Raw genomic sequence first — 27,493 nt, 5'->3', positions numbered from 1 at the left:
CCAGCCCCGCCCCCCAGCCCCCCCCCCGGGCTTGGAATGGCAGCTGTGATGTCGCGGCGCTGGCCCGGCAACGGCCACAGTGCCTGCAGGCACGGCTCTGCCAGCACCCGGCAGCTCCAGGGAGAGACCAGCTCTCACCCAGCGGCACTGCCCGGCACCGGGACCCCCTCGACAGCCTCGCTCCAGCCGGCTGGGAGCTCTCCGGAGCCCCAGCAGCGTGTCTGGCGCGAGGACTCCCCTGGCCCCGGCACGATGGGCCAGCTGAACTGCTGCTACGGCTCCAGGTGGGCTCCCCCCGCGGCTCGGGGACACGCCGGCGCAGCCGGGCCCCGCAGCAGCCGCCTTTCTCACGCCCTTTGCCGCCTGCTCTGCAGGGTCTACCCTGGCCCCGAGCAGCAGTGCGCGCCCGGCCCGGCATCAGCCGAGCCGCTGCTCCACCAGCGCGTGCGGGTGACGCAGGGCCGCGGGACGGGGAAGAGGCACCTCCTCCTCTTCAGCGATGCCTTGATCATCGCCAAGGCCAAGTAAGAGGCGCAGACCCCGGCTGCCTTTCCTCCTAAGGCCTGGCCCCGGCACCGGGGCAGGGATGCCCAAGGAGCAGCCCCAGGCCCCGGCACCCTGCTGCTGGCTGCACCCGTGGCCGTGCGCGGGGCAGGCGGAGGCCAGAGGGCAGCCGCCGGGCTCGGCCACCTCCAGGTCACTCCCTGCCGCTCCTCTCTGCAGACGTGGCAGCGCCCCGCGCCCGCAGCTCTGCCTGGCCCTGCGCCGGCTGTGGGTGGTGAGCGGCGGCAAGGGGGCGGCCGGGGATGCCGCCCAGGAGGAGGAAGACAAGGCCACCACGTCCCTCGTCCTCGCCTGGCCCTACGGCTTCTGCGTCGTCACCTTCTGGTGGGTCTCAGTGCCACGTCCCCCGGCAGGGCCGGGCAGCGCTTCTGTCCGGCCCCACGCCGCTTCCTCCTGCCTCTGCAGCCGTCCCCACGGGGCAGGGCTGTGCCGGCGCCCGCCTCTGCCCGCGGGCTGGGCAGCAGCGGGCGCTCAGGCTCTTTCTCCTCTCTTTCCTGCAGCTCCCGCTCGCTGAAGGAGCTCTGGCTCAGCGCGCTCCGTGGGTAAGCCCTGCCTGGCAGAGCAGCTTGGGAGGCCCGTGCTCACAGCACGGGGGGATGCTCTAGCCGTAGCCGTACGATGCGGAAACGCCGCTCCTGAGCTGGGGAGAGCTGCCCCCACGGCTGCGGGCGGCTCTGGAGCGGGCAGAGCTGGCGCAGCTGCTTCACCCAGCCCCGTCCTCCCCCCTTGCCGCTGCTCTCCGCTCGACGGCCGGGCGGTGCCCAGCTGCTTCGGGGCAGCTTGGAAGGGCTCCCCGGGCTGGCAGGCGAGGGAAGAGGCAGCTTGAGTCTCACACAGCTCTTTCTCTGCCCCTGCCCCGTGCACAGGCCAGCAGAAGGAGTGGAGGGAGCCCGCGTCACCCAGCTGCCCTCCATCAAGCTCCTGCTGAAGGAGCTGCGCGGCCGCAATGCCGTGAGTGTCCCTCCCGGCCCCGCTCTGCCCCAGGGGCTGCTCCAACCCCGCACCAGCCCCATGGCTTCTCACCTGCTGCTCTTCTCCCCTTGCCCAGGCCAAAACACTCAACGCCAGCAGCCTGCAGAGGCTGGTCGAGGGCCTGGCAGAGGTGAGGAGCCCCCGGGCCGCCATCTCGGCCGTCCCCACATCTCACTCATGGCCCGCGGCCGATGCAGCTCGCCAGGGGCCCTTCGTGCTGCGGGGCTGCTCGCTGAGCGCAGCGCATTTCTTGCAGGCTGGTGCCCAGCAGCGGCCACCTCCCGTCCCCTCCGGCAGCCAAGGTGGACGTGGCCACTCGGACGGTGAGTTTGGAGGAGACGGGGGCAGGACGGCCCCTCTCTCCTGCGCTGGCAGGCGGCAGCCACGCTGCTCAGGGGCTGCTGCTGCCCTTCCCGCAGGGCACGGCCGCAGAGAGCTGAGCCCCCGGGGCGCCTCGTTCCCCAGCCACGCCTCTCCCTCGCTGTTGGCGGGGGCACAGCGCACGGAGGCTCGGGCAGCATTCACCTGGCGCTTGCCCTCCATGGCTCTCTGCTCTGTTTTCCCTGGCGGCAGGCGGGACCCGCAGCAGGACGAGGGGGCTGCCCTGGCCCTTTGCGCGGCGAGGGACCTTGGCCGCTGCGGAGGCGCCCGGGCAGTCGGGCTGTGCCGGCAGGGCGGGTCTCTTCGGCCGGCCCCTGGCAGCTCTCTGCAGCCAGGACGGCACGCTGCCCCAGCCCCTCCAGGTAAGCCAGCCTGGCCGGGGGGTGCCCGTGGCGCTGGCTCCTGCGCAGAGGCGCTGTCCCCAGCAGAGGGACCCCGGCTGGGGCTCGGGGACCAAGCCGGCTCCGCCCCACCTCCCCCACCTCCAGCCACCCCTGCGTCCTGCCCTAGTGAAAGCAGAGCCGCCCACGCTCGCTCCTGGCCCGGAGGAAGGCTCACCGGCCCCGGGGCCTGTCCCCAGCCAAGCAACTGTCCTCCTCTGTCCCCCGCAGCTCTTTGAGGAGGAGGAGGATGTGGCTGGGCTTGCCGGCACGTCGGCCAAGGAGTTGCCAGCACCAGAGGTGGAAGCAGAAGCAGCAGCGGTATGTCAGGGCCACAAAGAGGGTGACAGCACTGTCAGAAGTTGAGAGTGCTGCCGCAGGGACAAGCAAGGTCACCCACTAGCCGGCAGCTCTGCAAAGGTGCAGAGGAAGGGTGGTGCAGGATGGCCATGGCGGTTTGTGCGGTGATGCCACCAGAACTGGCTCAGCTGGGCTGAGCAAACCCATCCAAGGGCTGTGCCTTTCCGAGCTAAGGTAGCAATTGGGCAGGAAGGTCCTTGCCACCCGTTAACTTGCACATTTCCATTGCAGGTGCCTCCAGTCCCTCCAGAAAGTGAACACCTGGAGAGCTCCTCTGGGGAGACAAGGTAAAATGAGCTAGGTGTGCTTAAGAGCAGAATTGGTTCACGTTTATCATGGCTTGACCTGTCTAACAATACATTGAATGGAAAGTTTGCCAGGCTCGAGAAGAGCAACCTGTGAAGAGGGGAGCAACGGGCTACTGGACAGCGAGAGGAGCAAGTTGGGAGCAGAGCTCTGCGGGATGGGCAACTGAGGACATCCAGGCAGGCAAGAAGAACGAGGAGCCCAGGTGTGTAGCAGGCTCTGCTGCCCATCTTTCAAAGCTCCGAACACTGCTCCGACTATGGGCAATATTTCTGAGGTGCGCAGAGATGGCACCGGGCAGGAAGCCCGCAGCTGCCTGTGGGAGAGCGTGTCTGTCAGGAGGAACATATCACTCCAGCGTTGGCAGCTCTCCTTCGGCACTTGTGGCAGCTCTGTTTGTGCAAGGCTGAGCAACACCCCAGCAGAGTCACAAGGCTCATAGCAATTTTTGGAGCTCTTTGACCCGCTGCCTACAGAAAGAGGCAAAGTCTCCCTTTTCTGTTCATGTCAGCTGGCAAGCCCAGCACTGGCTGCTGGTGTCTGAATCCCAAAGACGCAGCAAGGAGCTGTGTCACGTAGCTGTAGACCCTGAGGTACTGGCACTTCGTAAAAAGCTCACGTTGCACCTGAGACAATTGAGGGAAGAAGAAAACAACCAAACAATACCAAAGCAGCGTGTTTTGCCTTCAAGCCTGGCTTTCTAGCAAGGGACAGTGAGGCGTGCTGCTGCTCGGCTTTTGGAAAGGACCACAGCACAGCTGCCCTGCCCAGCCCTGCTGCCTAGCAAAGCAGTGCTGCACATCTCTGTCAACTTGCAGAGCTCTGAGGGTGTCACACGTGTGGAGAAGGGGACAAAGCCGTGCCGTAGCCACTGCCAGGGAGGGTTCCCTCTCGTGTGCCAGGAGCTGCCCCTTGGACAGCACACTGCCCAAAGAACGGGGCACAAAGTCGTGCCTCTTCCTGCCTTCATGGTTTCATCAGCACTTTGGACTCTCTTCTTGCAGGTGCCGATTTTTTTCTGCTGCCTGGATTGCCCGCATGAGCTCTGCTGCCTGGGCTTTGAGGGGCGCGATGCAGCCCCAGCACCACCTCGGCGGAGGTGAGGAGGGAGGCACCGCGCCCTTCTGCTCCGGCCGGCACATTTCACTCGGGCACCGCGACGCCGGAGCGGCCCCGCACCGCCCTCAGACCCAGCCCAGCCCTGGCGGGAGGCCTTGCTGGCTCACTCCTCGGCTCCGTCAGCAAAAGCCCACCAGCCGGCACAGCTGCCCCCGTGGGGAGCTGGCATGTCACCTGCAGATTCCATGGGGCGTGCTGGGCGTGGAGGTGTATATCATCTGAGAGGGACACGAGGGACACGCTGGACAGCATGTTCCAGACTATAAAACCCTCCAGGTTTTCTTTGCCGCTACTCATTCTTGGCAGAGAGACGCTGCACCACCTTGCTGCATACAAGAAGGGAGCACCCATTGCTGCCCTTTGGTCGGTGCAAGTCCTTGTATGCAGCACACAGCACAATACCCTTTCTTAGTATTCTTGATCAAACATGACTGGCTTGCAGTTTCCATTAGCTGAGTTAACTCCAGGTTAGCTACAGCAAAAACTCCGCTCTTACTTCTCCGACCCATCAGCGCTCTCTGGACCGATGCGAACACCCCCCTTTCTGTCAATCAGAACTGGAGTGGTGATGCTTTGCTTTCAGCCACAACACGTGCCTGTGCCTAGGGACTGATGGGAAGGAGGAGTTAAAAAAGCCAGCTTACATGGTGCCCCAAATCCCAGCCACCCTCCAGGACCGGAAAAAAACTGGACACCCCCCCATATTTATTCTAGCCATTCTGTAGCCAGCACAGTCATTTCAGTGTCGATTCTGGTTGATTCTGCAGCTTTATAACAGTTGAAACACCCAGCTCATCAAGGCGGCCGATCTAGAAGGCAGGGGATCTGAACTGGCCCCAACTACCTATGATGTGACAGTGTCCATAACTCGGGTTAATCACAGGTTGTCCTGTGACATAAGGATGTAGCGCTCTTTCACCTTTCTCCTTTGAAGCTTTGGGGTTTGTGCACGGGAGCCTTATGTACCTTTCTTTTCAGAGTTGCTCATCGTTTCAGCATTGTTTCTGATGAGGAAAACATCCTTTCTGTGTAGATGTTAATTTATGTACATTTAATAAACAGCATGGTATCCTATACTACCAATGATCTTTTTTTCAGACTAATGAAAAGTTCAAGACAAAAGCATGCTTTGTGTCTGCAAAGAAAAGTGTAAACCTCTGTAACTGTATTAAAAAGCTGCGGTTGTTTCACTCGTGGATGTTTGTAGCTATAGCAGAAACAGAGCTGCTGGCTGCCTTACTGCGAGATCCACAGGACACCAGTCTTCTCCTGAAGGCTTTCTACCAGCGTAATACTGTTTGAGTTGCCACTCCATTAAAACAGGACTTGTTCACTAATTGGTTCCTACATGAAAACCCGAGGACAGAAACTCGATCCTGGTTGGCAATGTCAAAAGCAGCATGAGGCGAGGCTGCCCAAAGCCTGGCTGCTGCGCTTGGAGGAAATGTGCCTTGAGTCCCGATGGGCAGACAGGGCACGCCTCTGCAAGTCTGCTTCGCAACACAGCACGACGCAACAGACCTGTGTACAAAGAGCATTAACATCATCACAGGTACAGCCAGTCACAAGGTGGGCAATGCCCGAGTGAAGGCTGCCAGCTGTCCTGCTGGCCGGCTCTGTCCTTCACGGCTGCAGACTCCCTTTCCCAGGCACTCACTGAGCCAGGGGCTGGCTTCGCACTCGCAAAGCACGTAGCCCATGCAGCAGCTCACTCCACTGCTCACCGTGGTTCCCCATGGCTGCTTATCTACCCAACAGATCTCTTAGTCCCTCCTGTTTGTGTATGGAGAAGGACTCGCAGGAGATGGGATAACAGTGATCACCAAACAGGGGAGTTGAAACTTTTGAGTGTAATGAGATACAGCTCAGAGGAGTTGCTACCTTGCTTTTCAGGAGAGCAAACTTGAAGCTACTCAGAGAGCTAGTCTGCAGTGTCCCCTACGAAGCTGCTTTGGAAGGCTTAGGGCTCAGAGAGCAGCTTAGTTTTTCAGAACCACCTTCTGCAAGCACGGGAGCAGGCAATCTGGTGGAGTCTGAAGTCAAACAAGAGGGGCAGAAGACCAGCTTGGCTGAACAGGGACCTCCTTTTTCAACTCAGGTGGAAAAAGGAATGTTATGATCCCTGGGACCAAGGTCCGGCTTGGCAGGAAGATCACAGAGCTGGAGTTCATACGTGTAAGGAGAGAACAGAAAAGGGCAAAGCTCAGCTAGAGTTGAAATTGGCCAGTGTTGTGTCGGGCTACAAAAAAAGGGCTTTTTACAGTACGTTCATAGCAATCGCTCATTGAGCACGGCCAGGGACTCTCTGAGGAGGAGGAGGATGCGGCTGGGCTTGCCGGTGCATCCGCCACAGAGCCGCCAGCACCAGGGGCAGAAGCAGAAAGCGCAGAGGTCTGTGAGGTGCACAGAGAGCGGGGGCTGCGCAAACCCCTCCGAGCGTATGGCGGGATACGTTGTATCGCGGGATACGTTGTATGACGTTGGCGGTTTTGGGGGGTAACTATGTACGTACTGTAGGGACACATGCTTTCTTACGGGATGAAAAGATGTAATGTTGTCGTGGTTTAGCCCCAGCCGGCAACTAAGCACCACGCAGCCGCTCGCTCACTCCCCCTCCCACAGTAGGGTGGGGGAGAGAATTAGGAAAAAAACCTCGTGGGTTGAGATAAACACGGTTTAATAGGACAGAAAGAAAGAAGGAAACAACAATGATAATACCAACACAGGAATGTACAAGAACAAGTGATGCCCAATACAGCAATTGCTCACCACCCGGCGATCGACAGCCCGTCCCCGAGCAGCGATTTCCGCCCCCCGGCCAACTCCAGTTTATGTACTGGGCATGACGTCGGATGGTAGGGAATATCTCTTTGGCCAGTCTGGGTCAGCTGTCCCGGCTGTGTCCCCTCCCAGCTCCCCGTGCACCCCCAACCTCCTTGCTAGCAGGCCAGCACGAGAAGCTGGACTGTCCTTGACTGCTCAGCAACAACCCAAAACATCAGCACATTATCAACAGTTTCTCATCCCAAATCCAAAACACAGTGTCACACTGACTTCTGTGAAGAAAACCAGCTCTATCCTGGCTGAAACCAGGACACAGGGAATAAGGGAAGAGGTTCCCCGAGGGCAAAACATTACTAAAGCATTTAATGAACAACAAGGGAAAGACGAATCTCCAACAGAATGGTTGGAGAGGTTGAGGAAAAACCTACAAATGTACTCTGGAATTGATCCGAATACAGTGGCTGGGACCGCACTCCTTAGAACACAATTTGTAGCTAAATCCTGGGGGCATATAAGAAGGAAATTAGAAAAATTGGAAGATTGGCAAGAAAGAAGATTAGAGGAGTTACTTAGAGAAGCCCAGAAAGTCTATGTTAGGAGGGACGAAGAAAAACAAAAAGCAAAAGCAAAAATTTTTGTACGTGTCAGTAGTAGGAGCAAAAGGAGAGCCTTTTAAAGTAAATATATTGAAAGATGTAGAAGTAGAAACAGAAAAGAAAATTTGTCTTAATGATTTACTTTTGCTCCCTGAAGCGGAATACAATTTATTAGGAAGGGATTTGATTTTGAAGTTAAACTTGAGCATTCAGAGTCAAGGGGACAAATTGCAGATTAAATTATACACTTTAACACAAGAGGATGAAGAAGCTATTAACCCCTCAGTGTGGTATAAGGAAGGGGAAACTGGAAAGATAAAAATGGACCCCATAAGCGTTCAAATAACAGATCCGCACCGCCCAATTAGAATCAAGCAATACCCTATACCTATGGAGGGTCAAAAAGGATTAAAACCTGTAGTTGACAGACTTTTGGAAAAAGGAACCCTAGAACCATGTATGTCACCTCATAACACGCCCATTCTTCCCGTAAAGAAACCGGATGGGTCATACAGGATGGTGCAGGACTTAAGAGCTGTAAATCAGCGAACAATCACTAAATTCCCTGTGGTGGCAAATCCTTATACTTTATTGAGTCATATATCTCCCAAACATACTTGGTATAGTGTAACAGATTTGAAAGATGCTTTTTGGGCCTGTCCTCTGGATGAGGGATCCGGAGATTATTTTGCCTTTGAGTGGGAGGACCCCGAAACAGGACGAAAACAACCATTAAGATGGACTGTGTTACCACAAGGGTTTACAGAGTCACCAAATCTATCTGGACAAACTTTAGAGAAAATTATACAAGATTTCACAATACCTAAGGAGGTAAAATTATTGCAATATGTGGACGATTTATTAGTAGCAGGAGAAACTGAGGAGGGGATCCGAAAAGCCACCATTAAATTGTTAAATTTTCGAGGGCAAAAGGGATTAAAGGTGTCCCGATCAAAGCTGCAGTTTGTAGAACAAGAAGTAAAATACTTAGGACATTGGCTGAGTAAGGGAAGGAAGAAGTTAGATCCTGATAGGGTATCTGGGATTCCATCCTTAAGACCCCCACAAGCTAAAACGGAAATTAGGCAAATACTGGGATTATTAGGATATTGTAGACCATGGCTTGAAAATTATAGTGAAAAAGTAAAATTCCTATATGAAAAATTAACTAATAACCAACTTAAATGGCTTATTGAAGACGATTAGAGATTTGAGGAAGTAAAAAAGGCATTAATACAAGCACCTGTATTGAGCCTCCCAGATCTAGAAAAACCTTTCTATCTCTTTGTGAATACATCAAGCCAGACAGCATACAGAGTTCTTACTCAAGACTGGGCAGGAATCAAAAAACCCGTGGGGTATTGTTCTAAGTTACTTGATCCAGTAAGCAGAGGATGGCCTGCTTGTCTCCAAGCTTTGGTTGCTACAGCGTTATTAATAGAAGAAGTTAGGAAGATTACCTTCAGTGCTCCTTTAAAAGTGTATACCCCACACAATGTCAGAAATGTTTCACAACAAAAAGCGGAAAAATGGTTAATGGACAGCCAGATTCTAAAGTACGAAGCAATACTAATAGACTCCCCTGACTAAGCGTGACTTCTGCTCAGAGTCCAGCACAATTTTTGTTTGGAGAACCATCAGAGGAATTACAACATAACTGTTTAGAGGTAATTGAGACCCAGACTAAGATGAGACCAGATTTAAGAGATGCTGAGTTGGAAAATGGAGAAGCGCTGTTCAGAGATGGCTCCTCCTGAGTGGTAGAAGGGAAGAGAAAATCGGGATATGCAATAATTAATAAGGACTTAGAACTTGTGGAATCGGGACCTCTGAGTCCATCATGGTCAGCTCAGGCTTGTGAGCCCTATGTAGGGCCCTGGAATTACTAAAAGGAAGAAGCGGGACTATATTTACAGATTCTAAATACGCATATGGGGTGGTCCACTCTTTTGGAAAAATTTGGGAAGAAAGAGGTTTGATTAATACTCAAGGGAGGATTTTAATACATCAAGAATTAATAGTAAAAATTTTAAAGGCTTTAAGAGAACCAAAGGAGATAGCAGTGGTACATGTGAGGGGACACCAAAAGGGATTAGATTACCGAACTAGAGGAAATAACTTAGCAGATAAAGAGGCCCAGGAAGCAGCCTTGAGGACTAAAGTTGCCAAAATTAATGCCATACAAACAAAGGAGGACACCAGCAAAGAAGAACGAGAGGAAAGAGAGAAGAAGTTTGCCCCACAAGAAAACAAAATTGGAGAAAATAGGAGCTAAATTAGAACAAGGAAAATGGACACTGCCTGATGGGCGAGAAATGTTGCCAAAAGCCTACACCAGGTGAATATTAGAACGTTTGCGTGTGCAAACACATTGGGGTACAAAAGCGTTAAGTGATCATTTTCTTAAACAATTTGGTGGTATTGGAATTTTTGAAATAGCAAAGCAAATTACACAAGGTTGCTTAACCTGTCAAAAGGTAAATAAGACAGTGTTTGGACAAGCAGCCACGGGAGGGAGAAAAACAGCTTACAGACCTTTTGAGAAAGTACAAGTCGATTTCACTGCATTGCCTAAGGTAGGGAGGATAAAATATTTATTGGTAATAGTAGATCATTTAACACAGTGGGTAGAAGCGTACCCTGTAGCACGAGCTACGGCACAGATGGTGGTAAAAATTTTATTGGAACATTTGATACCTAGATATGGGATAATCCAGTACCTTGATTCTGACCAGGGCACACATTTTACTTCTAAAATAATAAAACTATTATGTCAATCATTAGGTATTCAGTGGGAATACCACACTCTGTGGCACCCACAAAGCTCGGGGAAGGTAGAAAGAATGAATCAAACAATAAAACAACAATTGGCTAAATTAATGATTGAGACGCAAATGCCCTGGACGAAATGTTTATCACTGGCACTTCTAAACGTAAGAACTAAACCATACAGTGAGACTGGATTATCGCCATATGAAATGTTATATGGCGTGCCTTATTTTCAAGGAATACCTCTGGGGAACAATGTAATTGAGCATCATAGTATCCAACAGTATATAATTACCCTTGGAAAAAGATTAAAAGAATTAAGAGAGATTGGGATGGTGGCCCAAACACCACCTTTAGGATTTGCAATTCATCAGTTAGAACCAGGAGATAAAATTCTGACAAAAACATGGAAAGAAGGAAACCTATCTCCCCTCTGGGAAGGACCTTTCCTTGTTTTATTAACTACAGAAACAGCTGTGAGAACTGCTGAAAAAGGATGGACACATGTGTCGCGAGTGAAAGGTCCAGTGAAGGAGTGGAAAGTCACATCTGACTAAATTGCTGTGGGAATTTTATTGCGGCTACTCCTGTAATAGAAACAGGAGTGAAACATGAAATTCCCACAGTTGCTAAAAATCTATTTGTAAATCTTGCTGAAAACATTGCTGAAAACATTGAATATAGCTAATTGTTACGTTTGTGGTGGAACAAATCAAGGTGAACGATGGCCATGGGAAGCTATGGAGAGCAATATAAGTAATCCCCAAGTTTGGAAAACAATGGGAAAGGGTAATAGGAAACAACAATGGGTACTCCAAACGAGTATAATCGGAAGGAGTTGTTGGCAAAAGAAGAACAGGAAAAAGGAGCTGGAACTAGAATTTGTCCTTTGTGTAGAAGGTGGTGTGTATTTGTAAGATTAGTGTTGCAGGCTAACTGGCAGTTTTCTGTAGCCATAAAGCCTTGCAAATAAAGAGGATCGCCAGGCTCGGGCAACTGCTCAGGTCTGGCCAAACCACTGATCTAGCAAAGCTCTGGCCTTCACAAGCAGTGCTCAATTAATTTGGGTACTAAGAAAGCACCCCCTTAAAGGAAAGGAGAGGGCAAGACCGGAGGGGAACTGGTATTGTGGCTTAAAAAGGGTCTGCCAAGGGCTGCAACCCCTTCGGGCTGTGACCGCCGACCACTATGGCCCTGACCGGACCTCTTCTAGTTCTACTTGGGGTGAGTTCCTTGACTCTGACTACGGCAAAAAACTGTAGTCAATATTGGAACAAGTCCAGCTGGGGTTTACCCCAGAAAAATGGAAAAAGTGAGGACCTTTTCTAATTGTACAGCCTGTACCTGTAATCATATTTGCCAAGGAATTGGAACAATAAAACCTAGGTTTTTTTCCTGTTACCCATAAATCAGGGAGAGCCAGGTGTATAACGAATGGCCTCCTGAGAGACAAACTTGGAAAGGAGTCAATCTAGGAGGATTTTGGGGAGATTTTATGGGTGGTGATTGGCTTACTAAAATCGGGATAGTTGTACTGGGGATATGTGGGGGATTGTTACTAGATTAATCTACTCGGTTATACAAGGAATGCAGATATCTGCAGTACTCAATTGGAAATGAAAACACGAATCAATACTGCAAAGAAGAAGATGGGGGATTGTGAAATATGTTCATCTGATTCGTGTGATGAAGTGTAATCTTCTGTACTTTTATGGATTTCTCCTGCACCATAAAAAGGGGTATTTTATAGAAGAAAGTTAAACTACTTTGCTGGCATATCAGCTCAAACCAGTTTGACCACTGACCGCATAGTATTGTGTAAAGAGAAACTTGTAAAGTGCATGCATAAAGTTTGGGGTCATCCTGGGGGCACGCCGAGGAAGATTTGACAAGACTCTAGAAGGAGAAGAGGGCATGCGCCGAAGAAGACACGCCTATTCATGAATACGTATTAGCAGACAGGATATAAACCAAGAACAGTAACTGTACCGCGTGCATCTTGGTGGAGCGGAGACTCCCGGAGCACCCAGCGCTGTTTGCTTGCCTCTATTCGCTTAATAAATTGTAAATTTGAATTGGAATCCTGTTTGGGACTAAATCATTTATCACATCCTTATCCAGCATCTTTTCAAAATACTGGTAAGACTCAAGCCTGCGTCGTAACTGGTTCCTCTTCCATCCGCTGTAGGAGTCCCCTGTGTTCCGGAAACACCACAGGGCACATCGAACTATAACACAAAGCGCTATGGATAGAACCACAATAATTATTCAAGTAACAAATAATCGTTTTAACCATGATAGGTTTGGTAAACCAAGAGGTTAACTTTCCCACAGCTCAGAAAACCCCCAAAAGGTGTCATCTTGAGTTACTTCACGTAGGATTTTTGCTTGTTCTCTGATCTCCTGTAAATCAGCAGATATTCACCCACTTTGGTCTACATACATGCAACAGCTGACATTGATTACTGTGCACACCCCTGCCTGTGAGGCTAATATTAAATCTAGAGCCATATGATTTTGTGATACTATTTTCGATAAACTAGTAGTTTCTTCTTGGAGTTTCCTGATGGCATCTATAGTTTTATTCTCGATTATCTCTATTACAGCTGAGATGTTTATTATAGCTTTTTCTAACTCGCTAACCCCCAGAAATGGGATTAGCCACCGCACAAAGCTATGATAGCGTGTCAGCTTTTCTATTAAGGGCTTACTCACCCTTCAGTTTCTTCTCACGGGATTCTGTGTTTTTTTATCAATAATAGTGATGTTGGGAACCAGGGTGTCCAAAGTACATGCTCCCCACCACCCCAGAGGTAAAGTTTTCCGAGCTGCTGTACCACACAACCAGTACCACCCTGTCCCTAGCGGAACCGGGAGGCCAGTATAATTAAGTAACTGAAATGCTGGATCAATAGAGACAAAATGTGGTCCTCTGTCAGAGGATATAGTTGCTGGAACTCCAAAACGTGGTATTATCTCTTGTATCAATGCTTTAGCTGTCTCCCGAGCTTTAGCTGTTCTGGTTGGGAATGCCTCTGGCCAACCTGAAAAGGTATCAGTTAATACCAATAAATATCGATACCCCCCTTTTCTTGGAAGTTCTATAAAATCAATCTGTCATTGTTGCCCAGGCCCATTGTCTTTCCCAATCTGGCCCATTTCTGGCTTGGCGGTATTCTTGGGATTAGTTTGGAGGCAAAGATCACGTTGTTGAGTTACCTGTCTCACCATAGTATACAAATTTCTGGCCACACTTTCTCTAATTAAATGTTTATATAGAGTCTCCATCTCCCAATGCCTTTTCCTATATTCTTCCCTTACCAAATGCCATATTAGGCAGGAGGGAATAACCACGTTTCCTTGTGGGGTATAAGCCCACCCTTCTTTGTTATATGACCCTTCCAGATCTGTGATAAGGTTTTGATCCTCCTCGGTATATTTTGGCTTACCTTCTAGGGAGATTCGCCGTCAGGGACTAAAGCTCCTTCTGTTTTTATCTCTGTTTTAGCTACCTGTTTTGCCTCTCTGTCCACCAGCTCATTTCCTCTCTCCAATTCCGAGCTCACTTTCCGGTGAGCCTTAATATGCATCATCGCCACCTTCTCAGCAAGTTGGACTGCTTTCAACAGTCTCAAAATCTCTTTTGCATGCTTAATAGTTTTCCCTTGAGAGCTCAGTAACCCTCTTTCCTCCTAGATTGTTCCATGCACGTGCACAACTCCGAAGGCATATCTTGAGTCTGTATAAATATTCACAACTTTGCCTTGAGCCACTTCCAAGGCTCGGGTCAGAGCAATTATTTCTGCGCTCTCTGCAGAGGTATTTATGGGCAAAGGTCTATTATTTCTTGACTAGTGGTAATGGCATATCCCATGTGTCTTTTACCACTCAGGACATAGCTGCTTCCACCTGTGAACCAGTTTTCTCCGCTTTCCATAGGGTTGTCTTTTAGATCTGGTCGGTTTGCGTACGTTGTTTCAATAGTCTCCAAACAGTCATGATGCGCTGGTTCTCCCGTGTTTCCACTAAGGAAAGAAGCTGGGTTGACAATGTTAGTAACTACGACCTCCACATCATCCTGTTCTATCAGTATAGCCTGATATCTCAGGGATCTTTGTGGAGAAAGCCAGTGCCCACCCTTTGCGTCCAGCACTGCGGACACTGTGTGAGACACTAAAACAGTCATCTTCTGGCCCAGAGTAAATTTTCGGGCTTCTTGTACATTCAATATTACAGCTGTAATTGCTCTCAAGCATCCAGGCCAACCCTTCGCAGTTGCGTCTAACTGTTTGGAAAAGTAGGTAACTGCTCGTCGATAGGGGCCCAGATCTTGTGCTAATATTCCCAGAGCAATTCCCTGTTTCTCGTGGGAAAAGAGAAAAAAACGGTTTACTCACATCAGGGAGCTCTAAGGCCGGAGCCAACACCAAAGCTTTCTTTAGTAGCTCAAAGGCTCGTGTGGTGTCTTTGCCCGTCCAGATCATACAATCGTATCGTAACAGTTTCCTTTCTCCAGACGGTATTTCCCAAGATTCCAAGTCTTTTGCGAGCTCATTGCCAAAGATGGTAGACTGTTCGTAAATCCTTGTGGCAACACCGTCCAAGTGAGCTGAGTCTTGCGACCACTTTTGGGGTTTTCCCATTCAAATGCAAATCATTTTTGGCTGGCTTCATGGAGAGGGAGGCAAAAGAAGGCATCCTTCAGATCTAAAACAGTAAACCAAGTTAGTTCAGGTGTTAATACGGTCAACAGGGTATATGGATTTGCTACTATGGGGTAAAGGTCCTCAGTTATTTTATTTACGGCCCGTAGATCCTGGACCACACTATACAACCCGTCAGGTTTACGAACAGGTAATACAGGGGTGTTGAAATCAGACTCACAGTTTTTCAGTAATCCTATTTATAAAAATCTTCCAATCACTGGCCGAATTCCTTCCTTACCTTCCCTTCTGCGGGCAGACTGCTTAAGAATAGACTCAGTATCTGGATATATTGCTGATCTTTTACTTCCAGAGTAATTTCTCCTTTTTCAAATGTAATTTTTGCACCCAATTGTTCTAACAAATCTCTTCCCAAAAGTGGCTTTGGGGAGTTGGGCCTATGTAGGAATTTGTGGATACCCCATTGTTTTCCCAATTTATACTTCAAAGGTTTACAAAAATATGCCTTTTCACTTTGGCCAGTCGCTCCTTTTACCATGATATAGTCGTTTCCCAGGGGCATCAAGGCTTGATTTAAAACCGAGTATGTTGCCCCTGTGTCAACCAAAAATTCTACTTCTTGTTCTTCCTTCCCCAGCCTCATTATAACCAGTGGGTCTGCTAGGGTAGATTCCCCAGGTCCCTGTCAATCCTTTTTCACATGGGCTACTATTCTTCCTGTCTGGTGGCTTCGCCTCTTTGCCTTATTTCTTGGACACCCTCCTTTCCAATGACCAAATTTCTTACACAACGCACATTGATCCTTACCTAATCAAGATGGTTCTCGTCTAGGCCTCCCTTCCTCCTCTTCCCTGACAACTGCTATCCTTCCTCTTTGCCCTTGTCTATATACTTCCTCTCTATTACTAAATACTCTCCACGCTTCACCCAGCAACACTTCCAGATTTCTACCTTCTGTAGGGCGCAGCTTCTGGAGTTTGTGCCTAATGTCCCCCGTAGACTGACCCAAGAACAGGGAGACTATTTGTTGTATTCCTACCTCTGACCCAGGATCCAGCGGTGTGCTACGGCACATTCCATCCCTCAATCGATCCAGGAACTCGGATGGGGACTCAGAAGGACCTTGTTTAACTGCATATAGAGCTGACCAGTTTGTCGTTTTGGGAATAGCCCTTTCCATTCCCTTCAAAATCCATTCTTGATATTCCTGTAGCCTCTCCATATGGGCAGATTTATTAGCGTCCCATTTTGGGTCTCGGAGGGGAAATATTCTTTGACATCCCCCCTCGTGATCTTGTAATGGTCTTCAGCTAAATTCTCTGCTGTTTTCAAAATTAATTGCTTTTCTGTTTCTGTCATATACTCTAAGAGCAACTGTATACCTTTCCAGTCTGCATTATGTTGTTTTACCATGAACTGAAAATGCTTAGTAACACTCACCGGGTCGCTTCTATAGTCTCTTGCAACTTTTCTCCATTCTCCTAGATCAGTGGTGGAAAAGGGCACCTTAATCATCATTGTTCCTCCATCAGGTCCCACTGCCTCTCGGAGTGGGGCTTGTAAAGCTGTAGGGACAGTCCTAGAGGCAGTTTTCTTCCTTGTGCAGGAAGATATGGGACCGTCCATACAGTGCCTACTGTAATCATGAGACTGGCATAAAAATTGAGATTTTTATAATGCAGCTCATATTTGTTCTTTGCTTTCTTTGTGAGTTCAGGGTTTGTTTTAGGGCACATTGTAATTTTTAGATTTGTTTTAGAATCAAGAAGCTTGGGAGAAAATTTTTGTGATTGGGTTTTTTGGTTTGGTTTTTTTTGTCCATCCATAGTCATTTGTCATAAAGAGCTGAGCATTCAAGGAAATACCAAAACTATTATGATTTGCAAAGTGAAAACCTGTAGTACGTTCTGAACAGATTTGGTCGCCTTCTATTATGCTTAAATTGTGGCCTGTCATGATGGACACCAAACTTCACGCCAAACTTGACATCTCAGTATTCAGAGTATATGCATTTGTCAAGCAATGAGCTAGCAAGTGTCTGGAATTGTTAGGTAGCAATGCCTGATTAAAACATGGTCTATATTCATAGGAAGCAATCCCAGAAAATGAAGAGGAATTTGCAGCACTTAAAAAAAGACATCATATGTATGCAGTACAATTCAGGTAAACATAAAAGAGTTCAAAACCTTCCCTCCTTGGCTACCAGTTTTGAGAGAAGTATGGCGTTGTGCGTAGAACAAAGGGATGTCTGTAAAACTTTCCCTGTTGCATGCTCAGTCTGTAAGAACGTTTCATGTTTTGCAGAAATGCTAACAGCTTCAAAGGTTATACAAGCATGGTAGCTTCCCCCACCATCTTTTCAGAAATACGGAAAGCAGGAAAATCCCAGAGTCTGGAAAAGTTGCTGGCAGAATCGTTTGCCCGAGGTAGGTTTAAAATTGAGAGATTCTTGGCCCTCTTCATAATTCATGTAACTAATTTTCCACAAGTTTTTTAGGCTTGCCTTCTGTGGGTCCCATGATAATGCAAAGAGAACAAGTGAAGCTCTAGAAGTAAAATACTTCTCATAAGTTTAATCCCTTTTTTAGTTTAAAAGACCTCATGCACTGTGAACTTGTTTTATAGTCTTCTCCCCAAATGTAGGTGTGGAGAGTCACAGAAAGACATAAATATTGAAGTCTCCAGTAGCTGCATGTTCCCTGTTTTTATTCTAAAGAAATGTTTGGAAGGTATTTTTGAGGAGTTAATGTTGTTTATGTGTTGGGTTTGTTTGGGTTTTTGCTGTGCTGGCTTAATTCTCATTGATTATAGTCTAATCCCTTTGTGTTTCTTTTTACAAAGAAATCCAAGCAATAGTTACCAATATTAACCAAGACAATAGAGTCCTTAATGCCGGGGATCTTTTTTTGTACGTCTTGCCTTTTTTAAGCTGCTTTCCAATTTCTCAGTGGGCAGGAAACTAGATGGCACGTGTTTTTTCCCTTTTGTGTCCTTGCAGAACTCTTGCGTTGAATTTTAACTTCTGTGCTGCCTGTGAATAACGTAGAGAAGTGATACATTGCTTTGTACAGCAATGCACCTTGATTTTGAATGCATGACGAATACCGTGGAAGGAACCAAACGCGAGGAAAGTTTTATGTGAGTGTGTTCCTATATTTCTTTTTTTTTTCTGAATTTGTAACTGCAATTGGGGAGTAAAAAAATTTCAAACCAAAACCAAACTCCTAATCACCCCCGACCTCCTCAAACACATAGTGTCTTGTCAGCTGTGGAATGACGTCGCTCAGTGAGTTAACCTTGAGGAGAGATTTTGTTTGGTCCAGACTGTGGACAAAATCCAAGAACTAGCAAAATAAGGTCCTCATTCGCTAGAGCTCTGTGTGGGGAATTGTTATAGGAGAAGAAGTGTTAACTTCTTAGGGCGAGCGGACTTGCATTTGAATCCTGAATTTGTTCTTTTGGCAACACAACATTTTCGCTCTTTCACCCTAAGGAAAACTCTTTTTTTGCCAGTTTCCCATAAAAGCGATCATGAACAACGTTAACTTCATTTGGTAAAACGACTCCTTTTGACAGAAGGGGAAAATATTAACTATGCAATGAGTGGAGTCACAGATGAATCTACCAAGCAGACCACAATGTTTACTCTCACAGGCTTTACTGTATACGAAGCTAGTGGACTCAAGTAATGGATTGATAAGTGTATAAGCATTTGCAGAATGAGGACTTTTCAGTTAATCTTCTGTAAGATTTTTGTCTACACCAGCTTGTACGCCAGGATCCTAGCTCACTTTCTGTGCTTGGGTCTTTGAGTTTGTTTCTGCATTCAACTTTGTTTCCAGGAAAACATATCAAATCTGTGATCATTACAGCATGCCATAATAGTTAATATGCCAGATTTAAGAAAAACACGGCTAAGGAGCTTCCTTCTTCACAACCCCCCAACATATAAACCCCCCAAATGAAGGAATTCCTTAAACCTAGAAAGAAAGAAATACGCTGCGAGTCACATGTTGCGGTGATGTGGTAGCAGCAGGGTCCTTAGAACCGATGATTTACAAGACCTAATGTCTTTCTGTGGACTTTGAAGGCTGAGTGTTTTGTACTCTAGCAATTTTCTGCTACTGTTATGTATTCACGTAGATCTGTAAGGCAATTGTTGTTACTTTCTTTGCATAGTCTGGTAAAATATTTGTATAATCGGAAAATTATGTTTTTGTGCTACTCTCCTTGGGAAACAGAAACTAAGCCTGCCATTAGATGCTAGGCCACAGTCGTTGACGGAGCAGGGTAGTGTATCTTACATTTTGTGCTACACTTGGTCAAGTCTCATCTCTATCGTATTCGCTGTTACTTTATTAAATTTAGTATCTGCACTTTCTATTTCCAGACAGGCCTCTCATTCAGAGCACAGAGGCATGGTTCTCTCTGCGTCTGGCTTCCCGTCCCTATCTTTTCATTCCTTCCTCTCCTCCCTGTAGCCTACTGCTATCGTTTTCTTTCACCAGCTCTCTCTCTGCCGGGCTCCGGAACCCTGTTTTTTCATTTCTCCCTGGCTCCCTGTCCCTGTTTCTTCCTTGTTGGCCCTGTAGCACGCTCTGATTCTGTTCCATTCTCTGCCTCTGCTTTCCCAGCAATCTGTCCCTCGCTTTTAATTCCTCCCTCTCCGCACTGTCGCCCGTGCGGTCTCTTGCCTTTCTCCGTCGCTGGCTGGCTGGCTGTCCCTGCTCATTCATTCCTCCCTCTCCCCCCTGCAGCGCCTGTCGCTTTTGTCCGTTCTCCCTCTCGCTGTCTCTGGCTCCCTGATGACCCTATTTTGGACTCCCACCACCCATGCACCCCCTTCTTTCCATGCTCATTGCTCTTCTTGTTGCTCTCCAGCTCTCTTTTTTCCCCAGCTCCCTGTACGGTGCAGATATGGGGGTTGTTTTGGCGGTGTTCCCCGCCCCTTACCTCCGTGTTTCACTGTCCTGGCTCCCCATTGTTTCATTCCTCCTTTCGGCTCGGTTGCCACTTTTTTGTCTCTCCCTCTCTCCTGGTCTGACTCCCTGCCCCCGGTCTCCTCTCTTGTAGCGTCCCGTGCCTCACACCTCGTTTTCGGCGGCCTCCCCCTGCCCAGCAGCCCATGGCTCCGGGAGCCGCCCGCCCGCCTGTTCCCTGCCGCACCGAGGAGCGCGGCTCCGGGAAGGACTGCCGGGGTGTCCCCGGGGCAGGCCCCGAGCCCCGGGGCAGCCCCGCTCCCGGGCCTTGTCATGCGTCGCCTCTTTTGCCCTCGCGGCTGCGTTCGCCCTCGCTTTGCCCCGGGTGAGGGGCTGTGCCGGAGCTCGGGGCAGGAGGGGATGCCCTGGGGTGGGGGTCGGGCGCTGGCCCCCTGTTCCAGCTGGGCTCCAGCTGTGGGCCGGGGCTGGAGGAGCCCCAGGTGCGGGCGGTGAGGCCGGTGGGGACGGACGCTCCCTGCACAGGGGTGGCTGCCGGGGGAGGGGCTGGTGCTGCTGCTGCCCTACTCCCGGTGGCCGTGGAGGGGCCGGGGGGAGCCAAGGGTGGAGCGGTCGCCCGGCCTGACCGGGCTGCGGCTGCAGCGAGAAAGAAGGTGAGCGGGGCCGCCCGATCGACCGGAGGCAGGGCGGCGGGGTCCGCGTCGGAGGCACGGAGCAGAGGGGTGTGCGAGCCGGCGGAGGGGTCCACCCGGAACTACGCTGCAGAGGGCGGGTGAGCGCTCGCGTCTCGGCGGGGATGGGGGGGTGGAAGACGGTGTCCTCGCAGGGTGAGCCAGCAGGACAGGCTGCGTCTCGCGGCATGGCGGGAGCCGTAGTCCTGAGGCACGGGGTTTGCTCTCGGCCATGTTCGTTCCCCGCCATGCCGGGAAGCGTGGTCTTCCGGGCGGTCACGTTGTGCTTGCTAGTGCATGCCGGGAGATGTAGTTTTTGCGACGCGGGTTCCCGGGCATTCGTGGTGGCGTGCCTCCTCGCCGCTCTCAGTGCTGCCGCCCTGTGACCAAAATTAGGTACTGCAGCTCGGCAGCCGCGCATGCGCGGTACAGCACCTCGTCGCTCAGAAGCTGCGCATGCGCGATGGGCGCATTGCCGCAGCTCGGGAGGCACGCATGCGCGGTGGGGAACCTCGCCGCAGCTGGGAAGCCGCGCATGCGCGGCGGCGCCTCAGTGACCCACGCTGCCGGCCGCCGGTAACCGCGATGCCGTTCTGCGGTCCCTGCGCGCTCTTTGCTACTTCCCGGTAAGGTCGAGCCGTTGCCGCCCCATGTGCGCAACGTGAGTGGGTGCTCGCCCTGCAAAATGAGGCACGGCCGCCGGGTGCTCGCTGCTACTGCAGCCCGGCGTTCGCGCACCGCCCCTCGCCCCTGCGGCGCGCCGCCAGCGTCCGGCGCATGCGCGGCGCGCGGGAGCAGCATGGCGGCGCAGCGGGGTCCCGTTCCCGGCGGGGCGTGAAGGGCCGGGACCACCGGTGAGGCGAGTGAGCCCCTGGGGCGGGTGCGGGGCGTCTCCTGCGCACCGGCCGCCCGCGGGTGGCGGGGCGAGGAACTTCGAGCCGCCCGCTGCGACCGGCTGCCGGCCCGCTGGAGGCGAGTCGGGTCGGGGCAGCCCCGGGGAGTTACCGGGGCTCTGGGAGGAGGGAGGGAGGCGGACACCCCCCAGGCGCGGACGCCGGGCGCCTCCCAACTCGTCAGAGCCCCCCCGCTCGCTTCTCCTGGCCCCGCGCAGCTGCCCCCAGCTCCAGCCCCTCCCCTGAAGCCCGTCCCGTAGCCCCGGGCCGGCCCCGGGCCCTGTCGCGGAGGCGGCAAGCCGGGCCTCGCGTGCGCTGGGTTCTCCGTGAAAGCGGACGCCGTTGGCAGCGGTGCAGGGGCAGAGCGGCGTCTCCGGCGGCCCCCGCGGAAGGAGAGGCTTCGGCCAGGGGGGAACTACGGTAATAAGGGTCGCTGCTGCTTCTTTCCCTCTGCCAGGGGCCGCGCTGGGGGGGGATGCCGCTGACCGCACCCGCTTCGGGCTCGCGTGGGTTGTCTCTGCCCAGCCTCGCTCTCCTCGTGGCACGGCTGCAGAAAGGGACAGGCGGAGCGCTTGCCGGCCCTGGGCGGGAGCTGCCACGGCCAGAGCTGGAGAGGCCAGAGAACGGTAAAGAGGAAGAAGAAACCGAAGGCCGGCCAGCCGGCAGCTGCCTCCTGCTGCAGGGAAGAGCGAGCCAGCCCCTCCAGGTGAGGTAGGATCCCTCTTCGTAGTCCGCAGCAGGCCACACCATCGACATGCAGGGTCTGTACGCGTCACCAAAGGCGGCCGCGTAGCGCACGAGCGAGGCTACGTGTGTAGGGAGCCCCGTCTTGTACGAGCTGTAAGACACCCCGGTATTCTCTTAGGTGGAGGACAGCCAAGCGACAGGAGTTACAGAAGGCGAAGGGAGGAGAGGAGGAGGAGGAGGAAGAAGCGTCTGAACTGGCGAACTCTCCCAGCAGTGCAGGGAGTGAAAGCTGTGGTGAGTCCCAGGCCCTCGGGGCCCTGTTGCCCCTATTCTGCATCCCGGGCCCTCACTGCCTCTCCCCTGGCCCCCTCCTCTTTCCCACGCTGATGTGGTTCCCCCCCTCCACCCCCCGCCCATACCTCCTTTCTCCATCTCACTCTGACCAGCTCCCCGTCCTCATCTTTTAGGTCCTCTCTCTCCCTGCTCTGTAGCTTGTGGCTATTTTTCCTTCCTCTGCCTCTCTCAGTCTGTCTCCCTGTCCCTGCTTTTCCATTCCTCCCTCTGCAATGTAGCGTGTTGCTACTCTTTTCTTTCACAGTCTCTCTCTGTCCGGCTCCCAGCCACCGTTTTTGCCTTCCCTCCACTCTGTTCTCTAGTCTCTGGCTGATGTTCAAGGTCTTCCTTCTCGGCCCTGTAGCACAGCACAAGTCTCTTTCTTCCTCTGTCTCCCGCTATCCTGCTCCCTGTCCCTGTTTTGCAATTTTGTCCTTGTCAGCCCTGAGCCACGCTGCAGTTTCATTTCTTTTGCCGTCTTGCCCTGTCTGGCTCCCTGCCAGGATCTTTTAATTCTTCTCTCTCTCCCTCTTGAAGCCCATCGCTGTTTTACTCTTTCTCCCTGTCTCCCTGTCCGTCTCCCCCTCTCCGTCTTTACTTACTCTTTTAAGTAAAATCACTGGCTGAGACCTTAAACATGTCACTTCTTGCCCGACAAGATCAAACAGACCGTGAGCAAGCTTGTTAGGCTTCCCCTGTAAACTCACGGATAACACAAAGCAAGCTCCTTAGGCTTCCCGTGGAAATCACTGCTACCAGGTTAAATTGACCTCCTTGTGCCGTCCTGAGGCCGAAAGACCGAGGAGCTAATTCGATGACTAGATATGGACAAAGGAAGCCCCAGGTTCAACTGGCAGACTGCGTGAGGAAGACTGTGGACGACCACCTGAGGGTGAAAAGACCCTAACCCTAATTTTACTGCGCATGCTTGGACTATGTCAACGAATTCCGGGGACTCCTCACCATATGACTGCCCTTCTTGGGGGATCTGATGACACGTATGACTTTTCTGCATATGAACTGATGTGCTTTACTAACCCGTCGGAGCACTCGTGGTGGAGCGATCCCCAGCGCTGCCGTAAGGAATGCCCGCCTTCTAAAGCTTCAAACTAAGTGTTAGAGGGTTTTCTGGCCGACTTTTCAGTATCCCTTTGTATTTGATTGTTTCTGGTATTCCCTTAGTGGCTTCACTTGTTAGATTTTCTATCTACGTCTCCGTTTTAGTTCGCCATCCCTGCCTCTTAATATTTTTCCTTTTGCCATAATCACCATTGCTTTTAAAATTTTCTGCCGCCTTTTCTCTCATTCGCGGTCCTTATTTGCCTACCCTTATTTTTTAACTGACTTCTTCCCTTCCCTTAGTGCCCTCTGAAACAAGGATCTAAAACAATTAGAAGGTTTTAGCATGTGTAACTAATCAACTGTCAGTTTTACAAATTTCTGAAGAGATGTACTTTCTGGAAGGTTATTGATTTCGTGATTAGTTTAACTTTAGTATAGACTTCTTTAGCCTAGCAACCGTGGCATTATGTTTAACGGCCTATTCTCATAGTCCTTAGGCTGTATTTGCCTCAGTGCCAACACCGTACCTATATGTAAACAGTTCATCAGGAGGAAAGCAGCCCTGATGAAAATTAAAACACAAGTAGAAACGGAGAAGACAGGTGGAGAGAACCAAGAGGAGAAGAGTTAAGAGCAAGGACTGAGAAATTGATGAGTGCAGAGGAGATACCTTCACCTTGAGCACAGAAACGTCCTAGCAGGAGTGCTCAAACACGGATGATAAGAAGGAACCGCTTGGCTGAAGAACAGAAGGGGAAAACATCCAAGGAGAAGGAACTATCCTCAGGAGACCTGTGACCATAAAAGGGAAAAAGAAGGAGGGGGCTAACTCCCCAAACGACCACCGACGACCGCCCGAGACCCCCGCGCACGCGTAGTGTAGTTTTGCAACACCAGCGTTATGTAAACGTGGCAGATAAGCGAGGAGGCGGCGATTTCTCAGGACACGTGCAAATATTCACGTCTTTCAGGTATATAAAGGATGAAGTTTTGCTTCAGCGCGCGTGCGTTGGGAGGAGATATCCCCCAGGCGTCCGGCGTGGCAATAAAGGCGTCTGCTTAATGACACTTTGGTGTTACTGAGTTTAAATTTCTGTAACTTTTGTGAATCATTTGGTGACCCAGGTGGGAGGGACATCCTCTGTTCGGCTGCGGGACCCGATGAGTCTGGGACTCTCTTGGGTTTGCCCCCGGAGATCTTTTCCGGAGAGACCCCCGTTCTCAGTCGGATCACCGCGGGGACAGACAAAGACCCTCTGGCAAGAAGACATCCTTAAATCCTGAATTGGTAACGATCGATCAATTTGGGACCGTCTTTAAGACGTGCAGACGTGCACACGGGTCGGCGTATACCGGCTCGCTAGCACCTTACGGGTGTACCTCTGGGGGACTTGTGTCCCATATGGTAGGGGATTAACTTCCCCGTTTGGCGGGGCTGCGTCCCCATTTGGAGGTCCGGTTAACTGTTACCTGACTTTTGGCTAATGCATTTCGGGTATTGGTTATTGGTTTGTCATTTATTGGATTTTGGTTATTAACGGTAAAATTTGCATCAGGTATGGGAGAGTCACAGAGTGGCGGAATTCTAAAGAAAAGCCCACTGGGATGTGTTTTGCAGCACTGGAGAGATCCGGGGGGAGTGCCGGGAGGCAGTGTCGATAGGAAAACTTTAATTAAGCATTGTAATCAGTGGTGGCCTCTCTAGAAGTTAGACGGTGGAGAAAAACGGCCCTTTAACAGGACATTAAAATAGAATACATTATTACATTAAGGTACATATAATTGTAATATAATACTACACACGTTATAATAGGTATTATACATTTAGTGTAATAATACAATTTAATGCTCTTCCTTCAGGGAGAAGGAAAATGGGATGAAGTGCTTTATGCAGATACGTATGTTTTTCACTCTACAAAACCACCCTGAATGGCAGAAAGAACGTGGAATCAATTCAGCACCCCAGGACCCTATGGTCCTGGCAATAGAAAAAGACAAACAATAAGCAAAATAGGAAGCAAAAAAGATGTTGCTCGCCTTGTGGCATTGGACAAAGATGTTTAAAGGTTGACAGAATGGGAGATTAAAGGATTGTTTGACCCCGATTGCGAGGATGTGCGTGCAATGTCGGATGCGGTGTTCAGCGAGGCAGAAAAGCAGAGTGTTGTGAGGGTGGCCAGACCCTCAAGTCCAGGCTCTGGTTTTGGCTGGAACTCTGCCGGGAACAGTGGATAACCATGTTCCCATTACCAGTCCCGGTCGGGGCCCTAACCAGCCAGGAGCCCGGGACTTAGTACCGCGGTACAGGGAACGAATGGCTTCTGGAATAAGAAGTGCTGTCCCAAAATCAGTAAATTGGTCTAAATTGTATGAAATTAAACTAGATAGATAGAAAAGAATCCCCTACTGATTTTTTGAACCGATTAAAAGAAGGGATGCAGAAATATACTCCTTTAAACCGTACCTCTCGGGAGGGAAAGGGTCAGTTGTTATTCCTGGTTCTGGGACAGCTGATGGATGATGTCAAGAAAAAGTTACAGCAAGTGCAAGGAACAGATGTGAGAGATTTAGAGAAATTGCTGGCGACTGCTTGGCAAGTGTGTCGGAATAGGGACAGGCGGGGGGGGGGAATGGGCAAAACAATTGCCAGCGCTACAGCGGCTGCTTTGCGCACCGCAGGGGCCAGGTAACCTCTGGGAACCCACCGGGAAACACCACTAATGGGAGGCGAGGAGCCATGAGAAGTAGCCCAAGTGCCCCGTCTCGGGGAAGTCAACCCCTCCCGAAAGATCGGTGTGCCTACTGTCAGCCAAGGATGGAGCTCGAATGGCGGGGTATGCCGTGACCACCGCAGAGCGAGTGCTGGAAGCAAAGTCACTCCCTGAGGGTACATCCGCACAACGAGCCGAATGAATTGCTTTAGTGAGAGCTTGTTGAAGGACTGCGAGCGAACACCCGGACAAATTCAAAATACGCCTTGGGTGTAGTTCATGCCCGTGGGGCTATCCGGAAGGAACGGGGACTTCTGACCGCCCAAGGAAAACATTAAGCTTGCTGACGTGATCCTAAGACTTTTGGATGCGGTACAGTCGCCTTCGGCGGTTGCGCTTATGCACCGCAAGGGGCACCAAGAGGGTGACGCTGCTCAGGAAGTGGGGAATAAATCGGCAGATTATGAGGCAAAAAGAGCTGCGGAACAAGGTGAGGTGTTAAGTTTGATTCCTGAAAAAGCTTTGCCGCTACCGGACTCGGTCGACTGTGATGAGAAGGATCTTAGATTAATTAAAGATTTGGAAGCAGAAGTTGAATCATCAGGTTGGGCAAAATTAAAAGGTAACAGAGTAATAGTTCCCTTTAGAATAGTACGGAAACCGGTAAAAGCAGAACACGACCAGACTCATTGGGCAACTGAAGCCTCGTATGATTCCCTTATGAAGCAAATAGTAGCCAGGAATGTGTTTCAAACTGTAAAAGCCATGGTTAATAACTGTGAAGTATGCAAAGGTGGGAAATCGTGTAAAATTTGGAAGTCTCGGTAAAGGGAAAGTTCCAGGTCAAAATTGACAAACAGACTTTTCCGAACTCCCACGGAAAGGGGAGGGTTTGGGATTTGTTCGTATTAACAGATACCTTTTCGGGCTGGCCAGCAGCTTTCCCTTGTAGGGCTAATAAGGCTAGGGAAGTGACAGGAGTACTCTTAAACGAAAATTATTCCCAGATTTGGAGTACCAGCAGTAATATCTTCTGATAGGGGTGCTCATTTTTGTGCGCAAATAGTGCAACGAGTTAGTAAAATTTTAGGAACAAACCGGCAACCGACCTCAGGCAAGTGGGCCAGTGGAGCAAATGAATCACTTAATTAAACAACAGCTAGCTAAACTTAGTCAAGAAGCAAATCTACATTGGTACCAAGCGCTCCCACTGTAGCCCTACTACGAATCAGGGTAAAACCGGGAACTAAAGAGAATTTAAGTCCATTTGGAATTTTGTTGGGGCGGCCGTAACCGATCCCAAT

This window comes from Phaethon aethereus, assembly GCF_964289735.1.
Source record: "Phaethon aethereus genome assembly, contig: HAP1_SCAFFOLD_115, whole genome shotgun sequence".
Lineage (NCBI taxonomy): Eukaryota > Metazoa > Chordata > Aves > Phaethontiformes > Phaethontidae > Phaethon > Phaethon aethereus.
The sequence above is the reverse complement of the archived record's forward strand: the minus strand, read 5'-3'. Positions refer to the sequence as shown.